The following is a 15058-nucleotide window of genomic DNA, read 5'->3' as shown; positions in this document are numbered from 1 at the left end:
CAGCCATATCCTGTTCAGAATAAATAACCTGTGCTATGCCAGCATGATTTATTGCTGCTACTTCCTTTCTTTATGTTTTGAGTAATTTTATCATAAAAGGATATAAAGTGTTTTAGACGTGTGCAAATGCCTGAGTGACTAGAGCAGTTCACCTGGCTGCTTGGCTACCTGCCTGTGGACAGTGCTTCATTTGATAGCAGAGACGGTAGGAGAACAAATTAGCATTTTTAAACAGGACCAGTATACTGAATCCTATCACCATTTCTCCTCTAACGACCTCCACAGAGAATTTACGGGTTTCAAAGGATCAGAGCACGTATACATATGATTCCTCGAGCAATCTAAGTCACCGTGATGAGGGCAGAAAGAGCTTGTTTAGCAAGTTCCCTTGCTGAACATGTGTTGCTAATTGTAAATCCCTTTTCTTGGGTACTTTGAAAATGGATTTTACATATCTATGTGTAAGATTAATCTTTAAACTGCCTATAAGCATAGGGTACACTGGATGGTTTCTTCTTTTTTAAACCAGGTGATATCTTAAAAATATTATATATATTTTATTATGAGAAAATAGAATTACATTAGAGAAAATTTGGAAAATAGAGGCAGGAATCTACCCACAATCTTGCTACTCTAATAAAAACAGTAATAATATTTTGATGTATTTCGTGCTTGTCTTTAAAAAAATCTTATGCATTAAAAAAACAAAAAACTTAGAGCTAATCTTGCAGATAATATCTTAACGTCTCTTTTGGACCCAAGGCTGCATGATTTATAATGATGATGCCAAGGATTTTCAAAATGTGTATGTTTGTGTCATGGACTAATTTGTTGCCTTGTCCACTCTGAATTATTAATTCTTATAATTTACTATGGAAAAACAATTTTTCATTCTTCATGATTTATTTGGTTTTCTCAGTTATAAAAAGTAATGACCTTATTGTGCGCAATTTTTAGATTTTTGAGAAATGTGTTTTTCTCTATAAATCTCTAAAAATTAATGATAGTTTTAAAAAAATGTTTGATGCTATGGCAAATTACCATGTATTTTGGATTGTTTCTCTATATACAGACACTAAATGTATCATTTGCGGAATCAATTATTTTTGGTTTCCCTGATAGAACAGTTAATTAAGTTGTACTCATATTTTATTATGTAATTTAGGTAGCTAGAAACTGTAGAGAGCCATTTTCAGTCTTATTTTTGCTACCATATATATATGACCAAAATGTACATAGAAGTCTCAACCATGCGTCCACTCCTCCTGATATTTTTGAATGTTTACTGTGTGCCTAGCATTGTTTAAAATTCTTGTCCCAAGGATGAATAAGACATAATCTCTGCTTTCAGGGGGCTCACTTACATAAAATTATTAGGACTTTATGTGCTACATTTATTTAATATAAATGTTTTGGATATATTGGTTTACTATTGATTTATTTTCAATACATATACATAATATAATACAATGCAATGTAATATAAAAGTTATAAAAATATGTTGTGAAAAGTTTCTTTTCCAAAACTTTTCCCCATTTATCTGTTGTTCTTTGCTAAGGAGAATATATTCATAGAAATGAAATGTAAATAATTTAAAGGCAGGGATACTTGAAAAATTTTGAATTTAGTTTTGAAAAGGAAATTCAATTTTGAAAAGTGTACTTTCGTTTATTGAGTAACCACTATGTGCCAGGCACTTTCCAAGTATCTTATTTAATCTATCTAGTCTTGTCACAATTTTATTAATTACAAATGGAGGTTCAATGAAATAAAGTAAGTTGCTCATGATCACGTGAATATCAAGTAACATAGCTAAGAAATAGGAACTAGTTCTGTCTAAATTATCCTGAGCCCATTCTCTTTGTTCATCAGCTATCTTACACAAATTAATGCTTTGGAATTTCAATTGAGTTTACATTAAAATGTTGTTGTTTTTCCCTCAGAAAATGGTTAGGAAATAGACTTTTACACTAAACTGATAATGATAAACTTGAGTAACTAGTGAAAGAAATTTGGGAAAAGATGTATGAAGAAAAGATTATAGTTTTTAAATGATACGGTCAATATTTCATTGCTCGTGTTAATATAAAAGAAGAAATAAAAATCATTTTGTCTTTAATTTACATTCTATTATAGATTTACTGTTATCTATATATTTAACTTACAAAAAAATTTACATTTGCATTCCCTGAGTAAATACTGTGTGGCAGTGAGGGAACATCTTTTGGTGTTAGGGGGAGAACAATTTGGCATTGAAAAGTTGTCACATATATAATCCAGATTAATTATGTAACTTTTGTCCACTAAACTTAATATGGAAAGGACTTCAGCTTTCATTGACAATCACTTCATTGACTAACAGCTTGACAAATGTTCTCTTCCATTATTCATAAGCATGGTGGCTCATTTTTACAGACAAAAGTAGCAATAGCTAAGGTTCTGGAACCATCATTTCTAAAACACTGATTTGTTTGCTGTGAGTAACATGCAAAAAAAAAAAATGGCGCATTTATAGATGTTTACAAATGTTAAAATGTTTGGTGTTATATAGGAAGTTATGTGGTTATTAATGGAAATGTTCATATTTTCCCCCTGAATATGTCCAGATATTTTCATAGATCTTGTGGCAGAAAGTGCCTGGCCCATTTTAGGAACTGAAAGAAGGCCAGAGTGACTGAAGTACAGATTAAATGGGGATCATGGAGAGATGTGGGCAGGTGGTGTAGCAGCTTTAAGTGCTGATGGCAGAGGTAGAGGCAGAGGCAGCAAGAAAGTTTTTGGTCTCTATTCTGTCTTATTTAATATTGTTTATATTTATATTAGAGAGTAGAAGTCTTTCACTATGTGGTCTCTTTTCTTTGCCCCTTCTCCCTTTTTTGTAATTCTGATATTATAAATATTTGGTGGCTTAGTTTTATTTTAATATCGTTTCATAATATCCTTAGCCTCCTCTTTCTTTAGACATTGGTTCCCTTCTAAGGTCTGCGATATAGCTGGGCTGCTTCCTTGAATTAGGTTTCCCAGAGCAGGATCTTCCAGACTTTATGCTAGAGGATATATGCTTGGCTGCTAGTGCCACGTTGTTAAGGTAGAGTCTTAACATTCATTATATAAGATTTTACTTATTTTCTCTGTGTTCAGTATATTGCTTTTGCCCTCATCTCTGCTGGTATCCCCTAGTTAATCACTCTCTGTTTTACCCTCTCCAGAGAAGATGCTGTTAATCTTCTACTGAGGTTGGGGAGAGGCATGGAGTGAGTGCAGGAATTTGGGTCCTAATCTTGTTCTTAAAGAGACTTTCAACTTGATTTTAGTTCCATTTTTACTCTTCACTTCTAGAGATACCTGGTGTAGCTAATGAGGTTCCAGGATGTTAATTTGCTTCTTTGCCTTCTTCACTGCTACTTTAAGATTCAGCTTTGTTGGGCCTGCTGAAGTCAGTTACCACTTGTCTGTCTGCTTTGCAACTCAGTAAATTTTGCTACCATTGGATCTGTTAGGATCCAGGGCAGGCTGCCCCAAAATATGCCTCAATGCATATTGATTATTTTGAATTAAAGTGACTTGAGAAACAGCTGGTGAGAAAAAAAAATGGTGTTTAAAAAAATACTCTGAGCTGCCTCTTTCCACCTAAAAGCGGGAAATAAACCTCCCATGTGAAGGTATCCTCCCTGTACCAGGAGGGTAGAAAGAAAGCATCCTTATCAACAGTTAGGGAATTCAAGGCTAAGAGACCTGTATAAACAAATTTTATTACGTCTTCATGAGCCTGCAACCCCAAGCACAAGTCCTTTTGTTTTATTAAATCTTTGCAAATAATTGTTTCTTTGTCTAAAAATGATAAATACACAGCCTGCTTTTGTTAACTTCAGAGGAACCATTTCTATGGGACCTTCATGCATATGAATTAAATAGTTTTTTTTCCTCCTGTTTATCTGTCTTATGTCAATTTAATTATTAGACCAGCCAAAAGAACCTAAGAGGAGTAGGGGGGAAATTTCCTCCTCCCTGACAGATCTTAACCCATTCCATCGATAAACAAACAAAACACTATTATTGTTTCTTTGGGGTAGTTTTTGGGAGAGAATGAAACCAAATGCTTGTGTTCATAGCTCCACTCTTGGTTAATCTAATAATTTGAGCATAATAGCTCTGGTTTATTAATTATATTCTATCTATCTACCTATTATCATCATCGTCTTTATTCTTCTCTCCCTCCCTCTTTCCTTCTATCTATCGCTCTATCATCTATTTTTGTCTACTTCTTTTAGCAGTTTCTGAGATGGCTGTGTTTACATTTTCAGTTATAATCGCTGATTTTTCTGTTTATTCCTGTAGATTTGTTTATTGCTTGATGTATTTGGGTACATATATGAGTATGATGGATATACTTTATTTTGTTGTTTCTTTTACAGATACAGATAAGTAATTCTTTGTCCCCTTAACTGTTTGGTCAGCTATCAGTCAGGGTCCAGTCAGGAGATACAAAAATTTGAAAAGGGAAGTTTTCATATAACAAGTGAACTATTTATAGGGAATTAAGTGCTGAACAGGGATAAAAGAGAATGCCCTAGGGCTGAAGGAGTACTCAAGGAAAGAATAAACTTGGAAGCCAGGGTCCCTCCTCAAGGCTGGATTCAGAACTTGTTGGAGAGGATGGAGTTGTAGCCCATTGGATAGTGGAGAGAGGTTTGTTAGGTTGCCCTGGGCCAGAGCTGGCCATTGTCAGTAGGAAGGATGGTGGGAGGAGAACCACAGTCTGGGGCTGGCAGGTTGAAAGCTTTACACTTGGGTGCTGGCAGGATGAGGGTGGTGGGCAGGTTACCAAGGCCCAGCACATTTGTAGGTAGGAAACCCTCAACTGGAGGCTATTGGGAGTGAAACTGCTTGCTGGGGTATTGATGAAGTTCACCAAAAATCTGCTTTGGGGGAGTACTGTTGAACTTTCCAGGAAGGGGGCTGGAGTTCTGGCTGACTTCCTGGAAAGCTGCTAGCAAGTCACCTGTGGAATGTGCTATTGAATTCTATGGGAAACTGGATGAACACCCTCAGAACTCATTGGATATCCACTCTTGGGGGTCTCTGCTGAACTTACCACTGAGAAGCCAGTTGGGATTCCCATGGACCTTATTGGGAAGCTGCCCATGCAGTGCTGCTGACCTCTAGTTTTGTTTTTAGAGTGTTTGCCATTATCTTGAGACCCATAGTCATGCTTACTTACACACCCAAATACAGTGCAGAGCTTTGCTCTTCTTTGAAAGCATGAACAGACAGTACCAAGAAAAGGAAACACATAGTAAAATAAGTGCAAATTAAAATTTCAATAAAATTGGTAAAGATTAAAAAGTTGGATACATTGTCTTGTTGAGGCTGTGGGAATGACATTCTCATACACTGTTAGTGGAAACAGAAATTAATACAACTTTAGAGAGGGCAATTTAGAATATTGAACAAAATTTGAAATGTTCCTCAATTCTACCACAAGGAAATTATCCTACAGGTATACTTGTACATATGCAATGTGACATGTACAAAAATATGTTTATAATAGCAAGAGTTTAGCTATAATCTGGTTAAATAAGTTGTGGCATGTCCATACAAAGTAATAATGAATTCATTAATATAAATGTGATAATTCTATATGTACCAATACAGAAAAAAAATCCAAGATATACAAGTAAGAGATAAAATTAAGGTACAGACCATTTGTTTAAAAATCATATGTCTATATAATATCTGTCAGAATATATAGAAGAAAATGTTGCTAAGAAGAACGTGAAGCAGGAGGAAAGCAAACAGAAAGCACACCTTTTGAAAAAACAGGAAAGTACACGTTCTTTCTCTTCCAGTCTTGTAGTCTCCCACTAGCACCTCCTAATGGCAGAGCCTACTATAGGGCCAGCTGACAAAGCAGAAGTGGGTGGTGGGTGATATCACAGCATCAGAATCAGAGTCAAGTGTAGAGGGTAGGTTTGGAGCTGAGAAATAATAACTCAATAACTGGCACATCTTATCTGTTTCAGAACTCCGATCATATGCTACATGTTTTCTAGTTTGTTGTTCAGCTTTTTAGGTTGTAGGCCATAGTAGATTCAGCCTGCCACAGTCATGATATCTTATCCTTTTTATATTTTGCTGGATTCAGTTTGCTGATCGATTAAGGATTTTTGCATCTGTGCTTATAGGGGATGTTAGTCAGTAGTTCTCTTTTCTTGAATTGAGTTTTCCTAGCTTTGGTATCAGAGTAATAATGCTGGCTTTACAAAACAAGATGGAAAGTGTTCTCTCTTCTGTTTTTGAAAGATGTGTGATTTTGTGAAAGATAAATATCTGTGAAAGATAAGTATTATTTATTCCTTTAATTTTTGATAGAATTCACCACTGAAGCTATGTAGGCCTGGAATTTTCTTTGTGGGAAGGTTTTTCTTTCTTTTTTTTTTTTTCCCAAATTTTCATTTTGAAGTAATTTTTGATTTACAGAAAAGTTGCAAAGATGTTATGGAGAGTTGCTGTATCCCTTTTACCTAGCTTTCTGCAGTGTTGACAATTTATATAACCATGATGTATTTATCAAAGCAAAGAAAAAAGCACTGGTACAAAAAGCAAAGAAAAAAGCACTGGTAACTAAACTATAAGCTGTACTAGAGTTTTACCGTTTTTCCTGCTAATATCTTTTTTGTGTTCCAGGATCCAATCTAGGATACAAAGCTCCATTTAGTTGTCATGTCTCTTTAAGTCTCTTCCAATTTGTGACAATTTCTCAGTCAGTCTTTGTTTTCATTATTTTCACATTTCAAAGAGGTCAGGTATTTTATAGAAAGTCACTCAATTTCAGTTTGTTTTGATGTTTTCTTATGATTAGACTGGGGTTATGAATTTGGGGAAGAATTCCACAGTGGCCTTTACATTATATCAGTGGGTTAACTTTGATTACATGGTTAGGGTGGTGTCTTGTCAAGTTTCTCCACTGTAAAGTTACTATTTTTTCCCTTTCCATTCTCTATTTGTTAGAAGTAAGTCACTAATTCCAGTCCCCATTTAATGGCAGAGGAGTTAAGCTCCACTACCTTTGATAGAGGAATATCATAGAATTTGTGGACATATATTAAAACTGTGGTGGTTAATAAATATTTGGGGGCAGATACTTTGAGGCTATGCAAATATTCTCTTTCTCTTTTAAGTTGTGACCACCATCTTATTTGCAGCAGTTATTACTGTGATATTCTAATGGTGATTTTCTATTTGCCTCATACCTTTTACATTTATTATTTGGAATTCTTCTGTAAGGAAGATATGTCCCTTCTCTATTTATTTATATCAATATGAGTTCATGAATACTTATTTTGGGGGGATATTATCAATATTATTATTTATTTTGTCCTCAAATTTTTCCAGCTTTGGCCACTGGGAGCTCTTTGAGGTTGGCTTCTATATCTTATTGATATGCTCCATTTTCTTTTTCTTTTTCTTACTTTCTGGCATTACAAGATAATCTATGTTCATCTTGTATTTTTCCTTCCTAGCCTGAAAATCAGCCATTTCTCCAAGTAGCCTTGGTTCCTTTGATTGGAAAATGGTATATAGAAGCCAAGATCTGGTGCTAGGTGTGCTCATTGTTAATGGGGTTTCACTATTTTTAGGCCCTTTCAGTGGACATAATGAGGAAATATATGTATGTATATTAACCCATGTAGACAACACTTACATGTATTTCTTTCTTTTTATCTGTCTATCTATCTATCTATTGGCATACATCATTTTATTGTGCTTTACTCTACTGTGCTTTGCAAACAGTGCATTTTTTTACAAATTGAAGGTTTGTGGCAACCCTGCCTTGAGCAACTCTATCGATGAGTTTTCCCAACAGCATTTGCTCACTTCATGTCTCTTTATCACATTTAGATAATTCTTGCAATATTTAAACACTGCACCAGCAAAAAGATTATGACTTGCTGAAGGCTCAAATGATGGTTAGCATTTTTTGGCATCAAATATTTTTAAATTAAGGTATGTACATTGTTTTTTAGATATAATGCTATTTGACAGTTAATAGACTACAGTATAGTATAAACAGGACTTTTATATGCAATAGAAAACCAAAAAAAATTTTGTGACTTGCTTTGTTGTGATACTCGCTTTATTGTGGTAGTCTGGGACAAACCCAAAACCCCTCTCTCTCTTTCTCTTTATCTGCCTACCTATCATTTATCACTTTTATCTATAATATGTAAATATGCATGGCTTTATTTTTTTTTTTTAACTTTTTACTTTATATTGGAGTATAGTCGATTAACAATGTTGTTTTAGTTTCAGGTGTACAGCATAGTGATTCAGTTATATATATACATATATCTATTCTTTTTCAAATTCTTTCCCCATTTACGTTGTTACATAAAATGGAGCAGAGTTCCCTGTGTAGGTCCTTGTTGGTTATCCATTTTAAATATAGCAGTGTGTACATGTCAATCCCAAACTCCCTATCCCTCCTCCCCACCCTTCCCCCACATAGCCATAAGTTCCTTCTCTAAGTCTGTCTGTTTCTGTTTTCTAAATAAGTTCTTTTGTATCACTTTTTTTTAGATTCCACATATAAGCCATATCATATGATGTTTCTCTTTCTCTGATTTACTTCACTTAGTATGAGAATCTCCAGGTCCATCCATGTTGCTGCAAATGGCATCATTTCATTCTTTTCAGTGGCTGAGTAGTATTCCATTGTATATATGTACACATCTTCTTCTTCTTTTTTTTTTTTTATAGTGAAGAATCTATTTAAGGTGCCGCAGGGAGGGCCACACGGCCGGGCTTGTGGCTCCTGGCGCGGCAGGGGCCTCCTGCTGGCTCCACGAGCACTTTCTACTTGTGCCTGGGCTTGGTTTCTACGAATTGCCATTAAACATCGCTGCACTAGCCAGCCTCCGGCCTCTGTCTGCGGGGGGCGGGGCCTCGGGCGGCGGGAGACTGCGGGCACGCGGGGCAGGGATCTGAGCCGTGCCGGTGCGGGTGCATGGTTTTCCGCCTCCGACGTGTTTCCGGCCTTAAAGGCATTTTGCCCTTCCCTTTAAGACGCACTGCCCCTTCTCAGTCACTCCCAAGATAGCGGACCTACTGGGCTCCATCGAGAAGCCACCCAGCCTCAGTGACCAGGAGACTCAGTGCAAGGCCCGAGGTGAGGATCCCAAATTCACAACCGGCTTTCTTCGCCCGGTTCTTAGGACCGCACTCCTCCCCCTTTGGATGACCCCACCTTCTCAACCTTGAAAGACCCCTCACGGGCCCCTTCAGAGACCCCCTGAATCCCTAAAAGGGCTGCTGACGCCCACGTCTTCTTTATGCATTCCTCTGTCAATGGACATTTAGGTTTCTTCTGTATGTTGGCTGTTGTAAACAGCACTGCAATGAACATTGGGGTGCATGTATCCTTTTGAACCATGTTTTTCTCCGATATATGCCTGAGGAGTGGCATTGCAGGATCATATGGTAACTCTATTTTTAGTTTGTTAAGGAACCTCCATACTGTTCTCCACAGTGGCTGTACCAATCTACATTCCCACCAACAGTGTAGGAGGGTTTCCTTCTCTCCACACCCTCTCCAGCATTTATTGTTTGTGGATTTCTTGATGATAGCCATTCTGACTGGTGTTAGGTGATATCTCATTGTAGTTTTGATTCTGTAATAAGTTCTGTAAAAGTTACTGATGTTGAACATCTTTTCATGTGCCTCTTGACCATCTGTATGTCTTCTTTGGAGAAATGTCTATTTAGGTCTTCTGCCTAAAAATTTTTTTTTTAATAAATTTATTTATTTATTTATTTATTTATTTATTTATTTATTTATTTTTGGCTGTGTTGGGTCTTCATTTCTGTGTGAGGGCTTTCTCCAACTGTGGCGAGCGGGGGCCACTCTTCATCGCGGTGCGCAGGCCTCTCACTGTCGCGGCCTCTCTTGTGGCGGAGCACAGGCTTCAGACGCGCAGGCTCAGTAGTTGTGGCTCACAGGCTCCAGACGCGCAGGCTCAGTAGTTGTGGCTCACAACGCGGGCCTAGTTGCTCCGCGGCATGTGGGATCTTCCCAGACCAGGGCTCGAACCCGTGTCCCCTGCATTGGCAGGCAGACTCTCAACCGCTGCGCCACCAGGGAAGCCCTTCTGCCCATTTTTTGATTGGATTGTTTGTTTTGACAATATTAAGCTTCATGAGTTGTTTGTAAATTTGGGAGAGTAATCCCCTGTTGCTCACATCATTTGCAAATATTTTCTCCCATTCTGTGTGTTGTCTTTTCATTTTGTTTATGGTTTCCTTTACTGTGCAAAATCTTTTGAGTTCAAATAGGTCCCATTTGTTTATTTTTGTTTTTATTTCCATTACTCTGGGAGATGGATTGAAAAAGGTATTGCTGTGATTTATGTCAGAGATTGTTCTGCCTATGTTTTCCTCTAAGAGTTTTATAGTGACCAGTCTCACATTTAGGTCTTTAATATATTTTGAGTTTATTTTTGTGTATGGTGCTAAAGAATGTTCTAATTTCATGTTTTTACATATAGTTGTCCAGTTTTCCCAGCACCATTTATTGAAGAGACTGTCTTTCCTCCATTGTATAGTCTCGCCTCCCTTGTCATAGATTAATTGACCATAGGTTCGTGGGTTTATTTCTGGGCTTTCTATCCTGTTCCATTGATCTGATTTCTAGTTTTGTGCTAGTACCATACTGTTTTGATGATTATAGCTTTGTAGTATAGTCTGAAGTTAGGGCACCTGATTCCTCCAGCTCCATTTTTCTTTTTCAAGATTGCGTTGGCTATATACGGGGTCTTTTGTGTTTCCATACAAATTGTGAAAGTTTTTGTTCTAGTTCTGTGAAAAATGCCATTGGTAGTTTGATAGGGGTTGAATTGAATCTGTAGATTGCCTTGGGTAGTATAGTCATTTTGACAATATTGATTGTCAATATTGATTCTTCCAATCCAAGAACACAGGATATCTTTCCCTCTGTTTGTGTCTTCTTCAGTTTCTTTCATCAGTGTCTTATAGTTTTCTGAGTACAGGTCTTCTGTCTCCTTAGGTAGGTTTATTCCTAAGTATTTTATTCTTTTTGATGTGCTGGTAAATGGGATTGTTTCTTGAATTTCTCTTCCTGATCTTTCATTCTTAGTGTGTAGCAATGCAACAGATTTCTGTGTATTAATTTTGTAGCCTGCAACTTTTCCATATTCATTGATGAGATTTAGTAGTTTTCTGGTAGCGTTTTTAGGGCTTTCTATGTAGAGTATCATGTCATCTGCAAACAGTGACAGTTTAACTTCTTTTCCAATTTGGATTCCTTTTATTCTTTTTCTTCTCTGATTGCCATAGCTAGGACTTCCAAAACTATGTTGAATAAAAGTGATGACATATGCATGTCTTTAGACTAATATCTTTGACTCTAAACTCAGCACTGCAGGCAGGGTCCATTCTAGCCTCCTCTCTGCTTATTTGTAACTTCTTTCTCTGATAGTGAGAAATCTGGGACTCATTATCAACAATTCATTTACTTACTGTTTAACCCTGGCAAACATGTAGAATACTATCAGAATCGCTAACCTGTGCAATGTGAAACAACTTTGCCAATTAGATTGCAGAATTTATATATAGTTCTTTTTTTGTCTTTAGTGTTACAGTTTTCTAAACTGTCCTTTCCTAATGTTACTTAGGACAGCAACTTTCCCCCCCATTCCTGTCAGTGAGGTTATGTTATACATTTTCCATACAGAGATTCATTTGTCACATTCTGCATTCCATCCTAGGATTCTCCTATCCTTCTGATTGACTTTAAAAAAATTTGTATATATTAAGGTTTACTCTTTGTAACTTTTTTTTGTGGGTTTTTTTTTCCCTGTGGGTTTTGTAGTCATGTATACAGCAACACAGTATCATACAGAATAGTTTCAACAGTTTTCCTAAAAATTCTTCTGTACCTCTTTGTTGTTAACTCCTCCTGGATCTTAAGGGAAAAGCTTTTAGTTTCTCATCATTCAGTCTGATGTTAGCTGTAGGTTTTTTTGTTATAAAATTGAGGATATTTCCTCAATTCCTTGTGTGTTAAGAGGTTTTATCATGAATGGTTCTTGGATTTTGTCAAATGCGTTTTCTGCATCTGTTGATGTAGTTATATGATTTTTCTTCTTTAGCCTGTTGATGTGATAGATTACATGAACTGATTTTCAAATGTTGAACCAGCATACCTGGGATAAATCCAGCCTGGTCATGGTGTACAATTGTTTTTATACATTGTTGGATTCAATTTGCTAATACGTTGTTGAATATATTAGCATTTGATCATGAGAGATGTCATAATTTTCATTTATTTTAATGTCTTTGCCTAGTTTTCATATAAAGGTGATGCTGCTCTAAGAGAATGAGTTTTAAAAGTGTTCCCTTGGCTTCCTTTTCTGGGAAATTGTAGAGGATTGGTATCATTTCCTCTTTAAATGTTTGGTAGAATTCACAGATGGAACCGTCTGGAACTTGGTGATTTCTGCTTTGCAAGGTTATTAGCTATCGATTCAATTTCTTTAATAGATGTAGACCTATTCAGATTACCTGTTTCTCCTTGTGTGAACTTTTGTAGACTGTATCTTCCAAGAAAATGGTCCATTTCATCAAAGTTATTAAATTTCTGGGCATAGAATTCTTCTTAGCATTTTTAAAATTGTTTTTAATGTCACAGAATCAGTAGTGATGGACTGTCTTTCATTTCTGTTATTAGTAATTTGTGGCTTCTCTCTTTTACTTGACTAATCTAGATAAGGGTTTATCATTTTATTGGTCTTTACAAAGAGGCAGCTTTTGGTTTTGTTGACTTTTATCTGTTGATTTCATATTTTATATTTCACTGATGTCTGCTCTAATTTTTTTTTGAAGAAAATAGACTTATTAACTTAAAAGAACTTGAAACGAGTATTCAAAAGAAATTTGTGCCTTTATTAGAATGTTGTTAGGCTTTAAAAATTACCAATTTTGGTAATCAAATTATTCATTTTTAAAAATAAGAAATAACACTAGAACTGCAATACTGGTCCAACGGTCTTATTTTTACTTTTCCTTTAAAGCAAGAAACAGAATGAGAGTTAAACAGAAAGCACTAGCAGGCATCGGTTAGTCCAAGATAATAGCTTCTTAGTTCCAAAAGCACTTGCAAAGAAAACCACTGGGGGACACAAGGTATGAAAGCAATTCATAATAACTGGAATCCCTTGAGCGTGTGTCTTCACCAAGTGTCATAGGCTACTTTTTGAATTTGTCCTTTACTTGGTCACTTTTTTTCCTCAAATACTAGTTTTCCTGTGACTTTTCCCTGAAAGTATAAAAAGTATGAAATACAAACAAGCTCTTGCATTGTACACTTAGAAGTGTACAATTCAAGCATTACAGAGCTATCTACATACTGTCAAATCTTGGCTAATTCAATAGTATAGAACCTATCAGGGCACAGAAAGAACTAACACTTGCTTCTTTTTGTTACACATACAATTCAAATATTGAATCTGAAGAAAAACATTTAATCATTTTGTCTCTCCTCTACATTCCCATGTTGATAAACTTACTAAAATATTCCTGTGTAATTTAGTTTGGTCTTATTATTTCAAGTCAGGGTTAAAACCTCAAAACCAGCCATCCAGACAAAAAAGGCAATCAGAAAGGTTATTTCTTCCTCACTTCCGTAACCCCAATAACTACGAAGTTAATTTTATGACGTAACTCCAAACACTGGATAATGATGACAAATGCTAGGCCCAATTTCTTCATTATCCTTTTTGGTGTGGCATACATGGTAGAATTCAGGCGTAGAAGCCAGCATGGATCCTCCAAACCACATTGCATGTGACTGCATTTTGGGTGTGATGACTTGTACATCGATAGGTTTTCATGTCAGTCTACCACCACTCAGTTCCTCACTTAATTTCAGCCTGGCATCTCCAGTTCTTTTCAAATCTCTTTGCAAGTGATGTCCAAAGTCCCTGAACATGGTTGAATCTCCAGAGAGGACAATATTCTTGTAGAGAGGATCTATGACATCAGTAGGACAATTGTGATTATTTACTTCATCTACAACTTCTGAGATAGGTTGAGTAAAGCCTGGATTAGCAAACTCTAGATGAAAAAAACGTCAGGTCCCAAGAATCTCTCAATAAACAACACCAATGGAGAATTCTTTCTTTAGAAAACATTGATTCCAGTATACTGTTTAATTCACTTTGCTCCATCTGTGTCATACTTGTTAAATTCTTTGACCAAATCTGGGCAGGCATAACTATAGTGCTCCTTTAACGTTCCCAAGGATTGCTCTGATGGATTCTTACTTTTCCATCTTTCAGCAATTGCTGAATAAAATATGTTATATTACATACATGTAAAATATGTTATATCACATCCTGTGTTATATACACAGCTGTTATATTACAGCTGTGCTTAATACAGCTGCCAATCACATACCCTTCAGCCACAGGGATGACATGGGTGACACTGTCTCCACTGTCTATTACCGTATTGCTCTAATTTTTATTATTTCTTTTCTTCTGCTTGTTTTAGATTTAATTTACTCTTTTCCCCCCCTAGTTTCCTAAAGTGGAAGTTTACTTTATGGATTTTAGGTCTTTCTTTTTTCCCTAACATATGCATCCAATGCTAGAAATTTCCATCTAAGCACATATTTAGCTGCATCTTGCAAATTTTGATACATTTTTATTTTCACTTCAGCTGAAATATATTCATAATATTTCAAATTTCTTTTGAGAATTCTTTGACCCTTGTGTTATTTAGAAATGTATTGTTTAATCTCCAGGTATTTTTGGATTTCCTACTACTGTTCCGTAACTGATTTCTAGTTTAATTTGACTGTGAACTCAAAGCATACTTTGTATAATTTGTATTCTTTTAAGTTTGTTGAAGAGTGTATTATGGCTTAGAATGTGGTCTGTGTTGGTGAATATTCCATATGAGTTTGAGAATAATGTGTATTATTGGATGAAGTATTATAGAATGTCAGTTAGATCTGTTTTATTGATGATGCTATTCAGTT

General features: G+C 36.0%; 1 protein-coding gene and 1 pseudogene across 16 annotated transcripts in view; one reads left to right on the top strand and one right to left on the bottom strand.

The window, feature by feature from the left end:
* Positions 1-15058, top strand: part of RIMS2 (regulating synaptic membrane exocytosis 2) — a 590702-nt gene that overhangs the window by 92751 nt on the left and 482893 nt on the right. The gene's annotated exons all lie outside the window — the stretch shown is intronic.
* LOC309614616 (actin-related protein 3 pseudogene) lies at positions 10063-14494 on the bottom strand (annotated as a pseudogene). Its single transcript has 2 exons — positions 14473-14494; positions 10063-14360 (listed from the first exon to the last, which is right to left on the bottom strand). The product of its transcript is annotated as an actin-related protein 3 pseudogene (transcript).

Source organism: Balaenoptera borealis (assembly GCF_965194805.1).
Source record: "Balaenoptera borealis genome assembly, chromosome: 17".
Lineage (NCBI taxonomy): Eukaryota > Metazoa > Chordata > Mammalia > Artiodactyla > Balaenopteridae > Balaenoptera > Balaenoptera borealis.
The sequence above is the reverse complement of the archived record's forward strand: the minus strand, read 5'-3'. Positions and strand labels throughout refer to the sequence as shown.